Genomic DNA, 13,377 nt, shown 5'->3' with positions numbered 1-13,377 from the left:
CAAACATCATGAAACAAACATAAATTGGCAGGGTTAGTATACACATGTAATAATACCACAATACTTCGTCAACCCTGATGTACTTCTCAAGTGCTAGTAATGAAAATATAATCATACTGAGAAATTAATAAGCAATCACTAAGAGTAAAATTAACGGATGTGTTATAAAACATGCCTCCGTCGGGCGTCTGAGCGACACCACATACAGGGATTGAGTAAACTAATAACAAGCATGCCATAGTCGGGCGTCTAAATGACACCACATAAAGGTCTTATATGAAATAATAAACATGCCGCAGTCGGGCGTCTAAGTGACACCACATAAAGGGCTTATATGAAATAATAAAGATGCCGCAGTCGAGCGTCTAAGCGAGACTACATAAAGGGCTTATATGAAATAACAAACATGCCACAGTCGGGCGTCTAAGCGACACCACATAAAGGGCTTATATGAAATTATAAACATGTCGGAGTCAGGTGTCTCAGCTACACCACATAAAGGGCTTATATGAAATAATAAATAAAGAATTTCCAGGAGGTACAACGGTCCTAGGGATATTCAACAATCATAATCATAGGGGTTAGTCCACAGAAAATAATGTTTATAATCATCCACCATATTTCCTGATTAGTCTCACTATTCCTTAACTACTTCCGAAGACCGACTCTCACACGAACACTTGACTAGTCAACTCGTCGTCCTTGACCGTGGACACGGCTACTCGAATAGTTTTGACTCTGTGGAGGGTGTACTCTTTACCCATAGCCCACGGGTTTCAATAGTCACTCGGACTAATCCCGCGTGCGGTATTTTAGAAGTAAACTCTCAGAACCATTACACACCCATTTTTCTCCCGCGAAGACCGATATCACTCGAACTACACTACCGAAGAAGTACAATAAGACGGGGAGGCTCCAACCTCGACACGCATGGGATCAAATTTATACTGCGCGCTACAAGGGGAGAGCTCTTCCCCTCTCGATCCCAGACCGGAAACATCCATGCCCCCTGACCAGATGACTGGATTTAGTCCAGTGCCCCGGATACCTTCATCCCGGCCTCTCTACTTGGTGTGTACCTGGTAATAGGTTTACCTCCTACTAAATCATATTCCTTTTCAGGAAGACCTGTGGCAGCACGAAGGGTTAAGGTGACATACTGACAAGACGCGATCTACGGTTGACTCGGGAGGTTTAAACATTCCATGCATGATTAGCACAATAAAAACTGTTTTATCACCGCAGACAGAGTCACTACCTGTCGTACCCCAACATGCCTTGCTGACCACTCTCATCCCACGAGATGTCAGTCCCAAGGTCGTGTCTCCACAAGACACCGACTCTTACCGTATCCCATCCGGTAGACGTGTGGTAGGAAGGTGTGACTGTTGTCCCAGGCATCTCAATCCTGTAACAACTTTACTTTCAAATCATGAAGCCACAAGCATGATTGTCACATAAAATAACACCACTTGTTTAACATAACCATCAAGTTATTCTCATCAAGCAACCCACACACAACCAAGATAGATGTAGGTTCAGAATGCTTGCCTTCCAAGTGTATAGAGGTAGGGTTCACTCCAAAACTTTTGCAAGTTTTTGCTCCTCTCTCCATGTCCTATTTTTTAAAATATTCTAATTAACACACAATTTAAAAACATTATATAAAGTTGTCTAAGAAAATTTTCAAATAAATACTAAAATAAACTAGATGAAATTTGAAAGAGGTGAGAAAAAGAATCAACTCAATTGGAGTTTTAGTTTAGAAATTAGAGCCAGTCAAAGATCTGTTTTAAATAAAATCACAAAAGAAAAACGTTTCAGACCAAAACATGCTTTCACAGTAGGGGTTACGTACTTGCTAAATTATGCCTCCACTTATCCAGCACGCGCATGACTCGGAGGTCACTGACAGTGGGTCCATCGTGTCCACTAGTAGGTTTGACCAGTCCTCCGGCTTCCTTCCTTCTCTGGATAGACAGAGGCGGCGCTCCGACGATCGTCGCCGACGGTTGGCGACTCCCCACGGGGCTCCTACGTCAGGAATGGATCCACCTCTTCGGGGTGGTCCTTCATGTAGTCGCCATGACCAGAGGGGTGAACTGAATTGCCAGCGGCGAGTTCCGAGGCGGATGGTGGTTTCGGGTTAGCTAGGGATTCGGCCTACGGTGGTTCCCGATCATCTTGGGAAGGTGAGACTTCTTCGAGGGGTTGAGGGAGAGTGAATGCTGGCGCGAATGGAGCTAGCGAGGCCCTGGCTTGGTCGAAATTGGTTGTAGTGCGGCGGCGGCCGAAGCTGTCAGAGACGGGAAAGATGGTGGCTTCCAGCCAATTTGGTGCCAGGGAGGCTTGCTACGGCTTCGTGGGGGCTCATGAGTTATGTTGCGGCTTCAGGGGTCCTATTTATAGCCCCGGAGGGTCGGTTACCCCGATGGTCGGGGATAAGAATGGCGGCGACACCTCATGAGGATGGCAGAGGGCGGGAGCAAGGCTGTGCAGCAATGGTATGTTGCAAGGGTGGGGGTCCAGGGCAGGTGGCACGCGGGTAGCAGTTGGGCGGTGATGGCCATGGAAGAGGGCAGAGTTGTTCTGCCATTGCCGCAGCAGGTGCTTCTCACTTCGACGACGGCACGGCTGCGGTGCTCCCAAAGGTTGTTGTGCGACTCTGGCAAGTGGGAGGGGTTGCGGAGTGCATTCTCGAGTGCGCAAGGGTTAAGGGGCAAGGCCAGATGAGACGCGGTAGCTCAGACACGCTAGGTGCAAGAGCCGAGCTCTCGAGCGTGCTCTTGGCATACCCATCATGCGCTCGGCAGAATGTCAAGGGGTCCTAGAAGGCTTGGGTTGCACTGCAAATTAACAGGGTGGCTAAGAGGTTTACTAGGGGTGTGCTAGACATGTTGGTTTGGCAGGTAAAGAATTTTCACAATGAAGTTTAAAAGCTATGCCAGCTCAGTTCATGCACTTAGAGTGTTTGACAAAATGCCAGGGGCCTCTAGGTATTCTTGTTATCGACCAAACTTTCCAGGCTAAGGTCTCCTTGGAAGCTAACAAGTATGGCAAGGTTAAGTTTTGCAAAGCACAAACTTTCTAGTGCAATTTTTGCAAAAGAGCATTCCTGGACAAAAACAAAATGAGGTTATAACCTGGTCTCAAACAATGCCACTGGGGCTGAAATTTTGGACTTAAGGGTTTTGTAGGGTCGTGTGCAAGTAGTAAAATTTTCAAAAGCTTTGGGTGAGAAAAATATAGGGTTGTAGTGGAAAGTGCAAATCTGGTCCAGAACAGAAAACACGAAGTGGTGCTCAAAATTTTCAAAAGATTAATATATGTTTTTGCATAAAACTCATTTATATGAACTCCTTGATCACTCCAAATATTTGTAGAATTTTTGAAGAATTTTACCTAGGGGTTGTAGTACAAAGCACCAAATTGGACCAGAATAGAAAAGAAGATAATGAGCTCGATTTTTTCAAAACACTTAGCTAGATTATTGCATAAAAGTGATCCAAAAAGATATTAGGTTATTACCAAGTTTTTGTGAAATTTTTTAAAAGAAGTTATCAGATGGTTGTAGTTCAAATCAAGCCTTTAAAGAATTTAGAGGTAAATCTATGAATAAATGAACCCTAAAGAAATATTTATAAAAATGACATCATTTGATTTGGAAATAATTGGAAAATATTTGAGGTAGCACTCAAATCAATAATATCTTTCAAAAACTCCTACTTAAGAAAGAAATCTTTTTATAAAATAAAACAAGGAAGTGGTCAAAAACAACACAAAACCCAAAAATAAATTTTTATATTACCATGGCCAAAAATAATGAAAAAAAAATCATGCCCAAAATTTTGGGGTGTTACAAACTCTACCCCCCTTAAGAAAAATCTCGTCCTCGAGATTTGCTAGGGACGTTGCAAAATATAAACTCCTACCACACTACAGTATCTACACGAAAATAATTACTCCATGAGGTTATAGTAACAACAATAATTGGTGCAACTGTGGTGTGGTACATGGGCTACAGACTGTTGCTACGGTTGGAGAAAACGAGGTGTTGCTACGAATGGCTACGACAAAAAATTTGAAAAAAGGAAAATTTTCAATTTCCGAATTTGTGCTTGCCGTACCCGAGTGTATAGTGCTCTCTCTCGGTGACAGGTGGGCCCAGGTCCCACGGTCACTCTCTTATTCTTCCTCTGGCTCTCTTCCTTCCTCTCTCTCACGCGTGCTTTCCGCTGTTTTCTCCATTGTGGTGTCTAGACCGTAGGCGTCTAGCGTCGTACCGTGGTAGTGCGCGGCGTGCTAGCTGCCGGCGCAGCGTGCACTCGTGTCGCGGGCCAGCGCTTTGTGGGCAGTACTCGTGGATTCGCTTCCGAACACCGGCGATCAAGAGATGAGCGACACTGGTGGACTGCGTCCATCGCACACCGGTCTCACGCTATAAAACGACCGCGTCGTTTTCTCCTCTACCTCACACTCGGCCTCACTGCTCCTGCTTCCTCCTCCTCTTTCTTTCAGTTTGCAGGAGCTCGAAGCAAGGCTCCAATGGTGGACGAGCACCCGGGGTGGTTGATAATCCTGCTGGCTGGAGTAATGGCGGCGTTGATCGGATTCCCAATGCTCCTATGTGTGATGATCCAGGATGATCGTCGCGATGCTGCTGCTCAGGTGGCGGCTCTCCGCAATGGCGATGAACACAAAGACTGGGCGTTCGCAAAAATACATGGGCACGCTGGTAGCACTTTAAAAAAATACTCACAATGTATTCTTTTCGGAGAAACTGTTGTGTTAGCGAGGCAATTAGCTAGGTTCTGTGTGTGTGGTTCTGCTCTTAGTGCAGTGGCAGAGTGAGTGTGGTTGTGAGCCGATTGCCATGCGAATAAAATCTAGTTAAAAATATTTTTGTTGCAATAGTTGTATTAATAAAATAATCGCGCAAAGGACCGTCCTAAGAAAAGCAATCCAAGGAAAAAATTGCAGTGATCACACAACTAAACTAAAACACATGCATGCAATAATTTACAAGGCAAAGTACAACCATCACATCACACGATCATAACTAGACTAGCAGATACAATAAGGAATTTACGGAACACACAAAAGAAAAATCTAACAGTCATGAGGGAATATTCCTGGCGGTGGAATATCTGCTTCGTCTGTAGGGGCGAGCGGTTGGAGGACGCGCAGAATACGTCCTGCTGGGTCTATCCTCAGGGGTCCGCCAATGGCGATCTGAGGGTTTTGGACACCGAGGGTTTGGAGGAAATCCATCATGTGCCGTGTCAAGCTCTCTTAGGCGATGACATACTGCACGAGGCTAATCAACACGGGGTCTCTTTCTGAACGGGTTCCTCGAAAAGACGCTGCTCCTCCGGGCACTGCACGGCTCAGAAAATAACAGTACCCCCTTTCACTGGCATATGGTACTGCAAATCGAAGACGAGTAATCGCTTTGTAGGCAGCAACCTCTATGGCCATTTCCAAGGAAGGCATAGATTTTCCGCTGAAGCAGACTTCCATGGGGTCTTTGTTAGGGTCCACTAGAAAAATGTGCATAACTTCCCAATATTTCAAGGTAGTGGAAGTGATCCTCGATTTGAACACCTCGTACCGGGGTGGAAGGGGAGAACCCATGGTACTGCGGGTAAAATCCCACAATATTTTAACAAAATTGTCCGGAGTTGCATCCGTAGTTCTAAGGTAACTCCCTTGGGGTAGCATGGAAAAAGGTTGTGAATGCAGTGCACAAGGTGGGGGATGATGCAAAAATCATTGGGTGACTCAAGAAGAACAAACCATTCACATCGGGTGCATGACCATAAAAGATATTACTCATATAAATAGAATAACCATTATTCTCTTATTTAATTGAGTAATTGTCTCGCATTAAACAAGATCCAGATATAATGTTCATGCTTAAAGAAGGCAGCAAATAACAATTATTTAGATTCATCAGTAAACTGATGGTAATAGAAGAGCGAGCGTGCCAACGGCGATCACATCAACCTTGGTATCATTTCCCACACGCATCGTCACTTAATCCTTTGCTAGTCTTCGTTTATTCCGTATTCCTGCTTCAAATTACAAATATGAGCAACCGAACCGGTATCAAATACCCAGGTACTACTACGAGAGCTAGTAAGGTACACATTAACATAGAGGGAGTATATCATATATACCGTTATTGACGTTGTCATCCTTCTTCTCAGCCAGATACTTGGGGTAGTTCCGTTTCCAGTGGCCAGTTCCCTTGCAATAGTAGCACTCAGTCTCACGCTTGGGTCCAACCTTGGGTTTCTTCATGGGAGCGTCAACTGCTTTACCGTTCTTATTGAAGTTACCCTTCTTTCCCTTGCCCTTCTTGAAACTGGTGGTTTTATTGACCATCAACACTTGATTCTCCTCTTGATTTCTACTTCCGCGACTATCAGCATCACGAATAGCTCAAAGACTGACTTGTTCATCCCTTGCATATTATAGTTCATAACGAAGCCCTGATAGCTAGGTCGCAGTGACTGAAGAACTTTGTCAGTTACCGTCTCAAGCGGAATATCAATTCCCAGCTGAGTCAAACGATTGTAGTACCCAGACATTCTGAGTATCTGCTCACTGACAGAACTATTCTCCTCCATCTTGCAGGCAAAGCATTTATCGGAGGTGTCATACCTCTCGATCTGGACATTTGCTTGAAAAACAAAGTTCAACTCCTCGAACATCTCATATGCTCTATGATGTTCAAAACGCCTTTGAATTCCTGATTCTAAGCCGTACATAATCACGCATTGAACTATCATGTAGTCATCAACACGTGTTTGCCAAACGTTCACAACATCCACAAACGACACCAGAGGGGGTGGTGCAGCAAGCGGTGCATCAAGGACACAAGCCTTTTGCAAAGCCATGAGGATAATCCTTTCATTATGGACCCAGTCCGCAAAGTTTCTTCCATCATCTTTCAGTTTAGCTTTATCTAGGAAGGCATTGAAATTCAGGGGAGCTACCACGCGAGCCATTGATCTACAATATAACTTGCAAAGAAAACTTAGACTATTGTTCATGATAATGAGTTCAGTTAATCATATTACTTAAGAACTCCCACTCAACTCAACATCCCTCAGGTTGCTTGAGTGTGACATGACACAAATCCACCAACCCAAGTCCAATCATCATGTGAGATGAGGTGGTTTCAATGGTGAACATATCCATGTTGATCATATCTACTATATGACTCATGTTCGACCTTTCGGTCTCCTGTGTTCCGAGGCCATGTCTGTACATGCTAGGCTCGTCAGTTTAACCCAAGTGTTCTGCATGTGCAAAACTGGCATACACCCGTTGTATGAGAACGTAGAGTCTATCTCACTCGATCATAACGTGGTGCCTCGAAACAACGAACCTTCGCAACGGTGCACACTTGGGGAGAACACAATTTTATCTTGAAATTTTAGTTGGGGATCATCTTATAATTCAATCGCCCTCCTAAGAAAAATATGATGCATAAAAGGATTAACATCACATGCAAATCATAATAGTGACATGATATGGCCATCATTATCTTGTGCTCTTGATCTCCATCTTAAAAGCACCGACATGATCTCTGCTACTTCTTGAGCTTGCGTTGGTTTTCCCTTGAAGAGGAAACGGTGATGCAGCAAAGTAGATAAGTATTTCCCTCAGTTTATTGAGAACCAAGGTATCAATCCAGTAGGAGGAACAAGCAAGGCCCCAATCTTAGCACCTACGCAAACAATCAAACACTTGCACCCAATGCTAAAAAGGGGTAGTCAATCCCTTCACGGTTATTTGCGAGGATGAGATCTAATAAAGATAGATATAAAAGATTGCTAGAACTAAAAGTAAAACAAAAGTACATAAATGTCAGGAATATATTTTTGGTATTTTTGGTGTATAGATCTGAAAGTATAATTTTAAAAATAGACCCGAGGGCCATAGGTTTCGCTAGAGACTTCTCTCATGAAGTAAAATAATACGGTGGGTGAACAAATTAGTGTTGAGAAATTGATAGAAAAATGAATAATTATGAAGATATCCAAGGCAATTATTATGCATATAGGCATCACGTTTGTGTCAAGTAGACCGAAACAATTCTGCATCTACTACTATTACTCCACATTTCGACCGACTCCTGCGTGCATCTAGAGTATTAAGTTCATGATGAACAGAGTAACGCATTAGGTAAGATGACATGATGTAGAGGGATAAAATCAAGCAATATGATGAAAACACCAACTATTTATCCTCGATGGAAACAATGCAATACGTGCCTTGCTACCCCTACTTTGTCACTGGGTGAGGACAACGCAAGATTGAGCCCAAAACTAAGCGCTTCTCCCATTGCAAGAATTACCAATCTAGTTGGACAAACCAAACTAATAACTCGAAGAGACTAGCTAAGATATGAAATCATGCATATAAGAATTCAGAGAAGATTCAAATAATATTGATAGATAATATGAACATAAACCCACAATTCATCGGATCTCGACAAACACACCGCAGAACAGTATTACATCGGATAGATCTTCATGAAGATCATGAAGAACATGGTATTGAAGAACAAAGAGAGAGAAGAAGCCATCTAGCTACTAGCTATAGACCCATAGGTGTGTGGTGAACTACTCACGCATCATCGGAGAGGCAATGGAGTTGATGTAGATGCCATGTGTGATCGATTCCCCCTCCGGCAGATTACAGGAACAGGATCCCATATTGGATCTCATGAGAACGGAGGCTCCAGGCGGCAAGAAAGTATTTTTTGGTGTCGTTCTGGTATTGGTATAATATTTGATAATTTATAGGACAAAGATTAGGGTTAGGAGGCCTGCAGGGGGGGCCATGAGCCAGGGGGCACCCACCCCCTAGGGCGCGCCCTGTAGGCTTGTCGTCTCCCAACAGGTCTCCTACCCCCTTCTCCAAGTCCCAAAAACAGAAACTGGCACTAGGCTCTACGTTAATAGGTTAGTCCCAAAAAAATAAAAAATAGCATATTAATGCATATAAAATATCCAAAACATATAATATAATAGCATGGAACAATTAAAAATTATAGATAGTTGGGGACGTATCAAGCATCTTTGGCCTCTTTTATTTTTTTATATGGGCTTCACTCGCCTCTTTTATTTTTTGTAATGTCCGGAGACTCATCCCAACTTTTGAGGGAATCATAGCTTCCATCATCCTTTTATCACACGGGACAATGCTCTAATAATGCAAATCAGCACACTTTTATTTACTTACAACTCAAATATTACAACTTGATATCTAGAACAAAATATGACTCTAAAAGCAATATGGAAGTGATGGTGCGTGTCATAAAAAAGGGAAGGTGGTGTTGCATGGCAATATATCTCGGAGTGACTATGAAAATGCCATAATATGTAGATATGGTGGCTGTTTTGAGGAAAGTATATGGTGGCTATTTTGAGGAAGGTTGTTTTAATGTACTCGCAAAACTTGCGTGGTACTAGAGAGGCTAGCAAAGGTGGAAGGGTGAGAGTGCGTATAATCCATGAACTTAGAATAAGTCATAAAGAACTCACATACTTATTGCAAAAGCCTATTAGTTCTCGAAGCAAAGAATTACATGCATGCTCCTAGGGGAAGGGTTGGTAGGAGTTAACCATGGCGCGATCCCGACCTCCACACAAAGGTTGACAATCATTCAACACATCATGCTCCGACTTCATCACATAACGGTTCACCATACGTGCATGCTATAGGAATCACAAGCTTTAACACAAGTATTTCTTCCAATTCACAATTACTTACTAGCATGACTCTCATATTACCATCTTCATATCTCAAAACTGTATGCAAGGAATCAAACTTCTCATCATATTCAATGCACTTAATATGAAAGTTTTTATTATATCCCTCTTGGATGCCCATTATATTAGGACTAAATTCACAACCTAAACCAATTACCATGCTGTTTAAAAGACTCGCAAAATAATATAAGTGAGGTATGAGAGTTTATTAATTTCTATAAGATAAAACACCACCCTGGTCTAAAAGATATAAGTGAAGCACTAGAGCAACATTGCCTAGCTCAAAAGATATAAGTGAAGCACATAGAGTATTCTAATAAATTCATGATTCAGAGTGTCTCTCTCAAAAGATGTGTGCAGCAAGGATGATTGTGGCAAATTAAAAAGTAAAGACTCATATCATACCGATGGATTGAAGACGAAAGAGGGGATGCCTTTCAAGGCATCCCCAAACTTAGGCTCTTTGGTATCCTTGAATATGTCTTGGGTTTCCTTGGGCATTCCAAAGCTTAGGATCTTGCCACTCCTTATTCCATAGTCCATCAAATCTACACCCAAAACTTGAAAACTTCACAACACAAAACTCAACAGAAAACTCATGAGATCTGTTAGTATAAGAAAAATAAATCACCACTTTAGACACTTTTGTGAACTCATTATTTATTTATATTGGTGTAATATTTTCTGTATTCCAACTTCTCCATGGTTCACACCCCCCGATACAACCATAGATTCATCAAAATAAGCAAACAACACAAAGAAAACAGAATCTGTCAAAAGCAGAATAGTCTGTAGCAATCTATAAACTTCAGATACTTGTGTAACTCCAAAAATTCTGAAACAATAGTAAAATCAGGGAAATTTGTATACGATTATTGTTTTAAAAATTCATATCAAAAGTACGTTCCAGTGAATTTACAAAATTCCTGAACTGACAGCGAAAGTTTCTGTTTTTCAGCAAAATCAACTTGCAAACACTGTAGACCATCCCAAAGGTCTTACTTGGCTCAAACACTAATTAAAACAAGAAAGCACAATTATTATAGAGGTAATAATATGTGAAGAACTCAAAAAAGAAGCAAAAACAAACGCATAAAAATAAAATTGGGTTGCCTCCCAACAAGCGCTATTGTTTAACGCCCCTAGCTAGGCATGATGATTTAGTGATGCTCGCATAAAGGTAAAGAATTGAAACATAAAAAGGGCATCATGAATCACATGGCAAGAATATTTAAGTCTAACCCACTTCCTGTGCATAGGGATTTTGTGAGCAAACAAATTACGGGAACAACAATCAATTAGCATAGGAAGGCAAAACAAGTATAACTTTAAAATTTCCAACACATAGTATTTAAAAGCATATGTTCCTCTCTCATAGTAATTTTCAATAGCATCATGAATAAATTCAAAAATATAACTATCACATAAAGAATTATTTTCATGATCCACATGCATAAAAGTCTTAAGGTCTTCCAAGGTAGTGGGATTAACATTAACTAAAGTCATGACCTTTCCAAACCCACTTTTAACAAAAAAAATCATAAGATTGGACACTCTCCAAATATGTGGAATTTTTTTTACATAAATTTGACACTCTTCCAAACCCACTTTCAATACTATTGCAAACCTTATTATCAATAACATATTCATCATGAGGATTGAATAAATTTTCAAGATCATAAGAAGCATCACCCCAATCATGATCATTACAATGAGTAGTGGACATGACAAAATTATCATCCCCAAGCTTGTAATTTTGCATAACATTAACATAATTGACATCAATAGAATTTATAGTAACGTCATTGCAATCATGCTTCTCAATCAAGGAGCTATCATGAATCACTTCATAAATTTCTTCTTTCAACACTTCATCAAAAAAATACATTCATGATTTTCAAATAAAACTTGATAGAGATAATCAAGTGCACTCAAGTCACTAGCAATTGATTCATCATAATTTGGCCTTTTGAAAAGATTAGCAAGTTGATGAGGATCCATATCAAAAGATTTTTAGCAAGCGAAGATGCAAGCAAATATAAGGCACATGGCAACACAAGCAAAGGTAGCAAACAAGCAAAGAGGCAAACGAAAAAGAGGGCGAATAAAACGGAAAATTTTTGTGAAGTGGGGAGAGGAAAATGAGAGGCAAACGAAAAATAAAGTAAATGCAAGAGATGAGTTTGTGATGGGTACTTGGTAGGCTTGATCTTGCTATGTATCCTACCCAGCAACAGTGCCAGAAATCCTTCTTGCTACTTCTTGAGCTTGCATTGGTTTTCCCTTGAAGAGGAAAGGGTGATGCAGCAAAGTAGATAAGTATTTCCCTTCGTTTGTTGAGAACCAAGGTATCAATCCAGTAGGAGGAACAAGCAAGGCCCCAATCTTAGCACCTACACAAACAATCAAACACTTGCACCCAACGCTAAAAAGGGGTTGTCAATCCATTGATGGATATTTGCAAGGATGAGATCTGATAGAGATAGATACAAAAGATTGTTGAGAACCAAGGTATCAATCCAGTAGGAGGAACAAGCAAGGCCCCAATCTTAGCACCTACAGAAACAATCAAACTTGCACCCAACGCTAAAAAGGGGTTGTCAATCCCTTCACGTTTATTTGCAAGGATGAGATCTGATAGAGACAAATATAAAAGATTGCTACAATTAAAAGTAAAACAAAAGTAAATAAATGGCAGCAATATATTTTTGGTATTTTTGGTTTATATATTTGGAAGTATAATATGGAAAATAGACCCAGGGGCCATAGGTTTCACTAGAGGCTTCTCTCATGAAGGAAAATAATACGGTGGGTTAACAAATTATTGTCGAGCAGTTGATAGAAAGCGAATAATTATGAAGATATCCAAGGCAATGATTATGCATATAGCATCATGTCTGTGTCAAGTAGACCGAAACGATTCTGCATCTACTACTATTACTCCACGCATCGGTTGACTCCTGCGTGCATCTAGAGTATTAAGTTCATGAAGAACAAAGTAATGAATTAGGTAATATGACATGATGTAGATGTATAAAATCAAGCAATATGATGAAAACCACATCTTTTTATCCTCGATGGCAACAATGCAATACGTGCCTCTCTACCCCTACTTTGTCACTGGGTGAGGACACCGCAAGATTGAACCCATAACTAAGCACTTCTCCCATTGCAGAATTACCAATCTAGTTGGCCAAACCAAACTAATAACTCAAAGAGACTTGCTAAGATATGAAATCATGGATATAAGAATTCAGAGAAGATTCAAATAATATTCTTAGATAATCTAAACATAAAGCCACAATTCATCAGATCTCGACAAACACACCGCAGAAGAGTATTACATCGGATAGATCCTCATGAAGAACATGCTATTGAAGAACACAGAGAGAGAAGAAGCCATCTGGCTACTAGCTATGGACCCGTAGGTCTTTGGTGAACTAATCACACATCATCGGAGAGGCAATGGAGTTGATGTAGATGCCCTTCGTGATCGATTCCCCCTCCAGCAGATTACAGAAAAAGGCTCCTAGATTGGATCTCACTGGAACAGGGGCTCCCGGCGGCGGAAAAGTATTTTTTGGTGTCG

The sequence above is a fragment of the Hordeum vulgare genome, chromosome 7H (genome assembly GCF_904849725.1).
Source record: "Hordeum vulgare subsp. vulgare chromosome 7H, MorexV3_pseudomolecules_assembly, whole genome shotgun sequence".
Classification (NCBI taxonomy): domain Eukaryota; kingdom Viridiplantae; phylum Streptophyta; class Magnoliopsida; order Poales; family Poaceae; genus Hordeum; species Hordeum vulgare.
Note: the sequence above shows the minus strand (reverse complement) of the source record.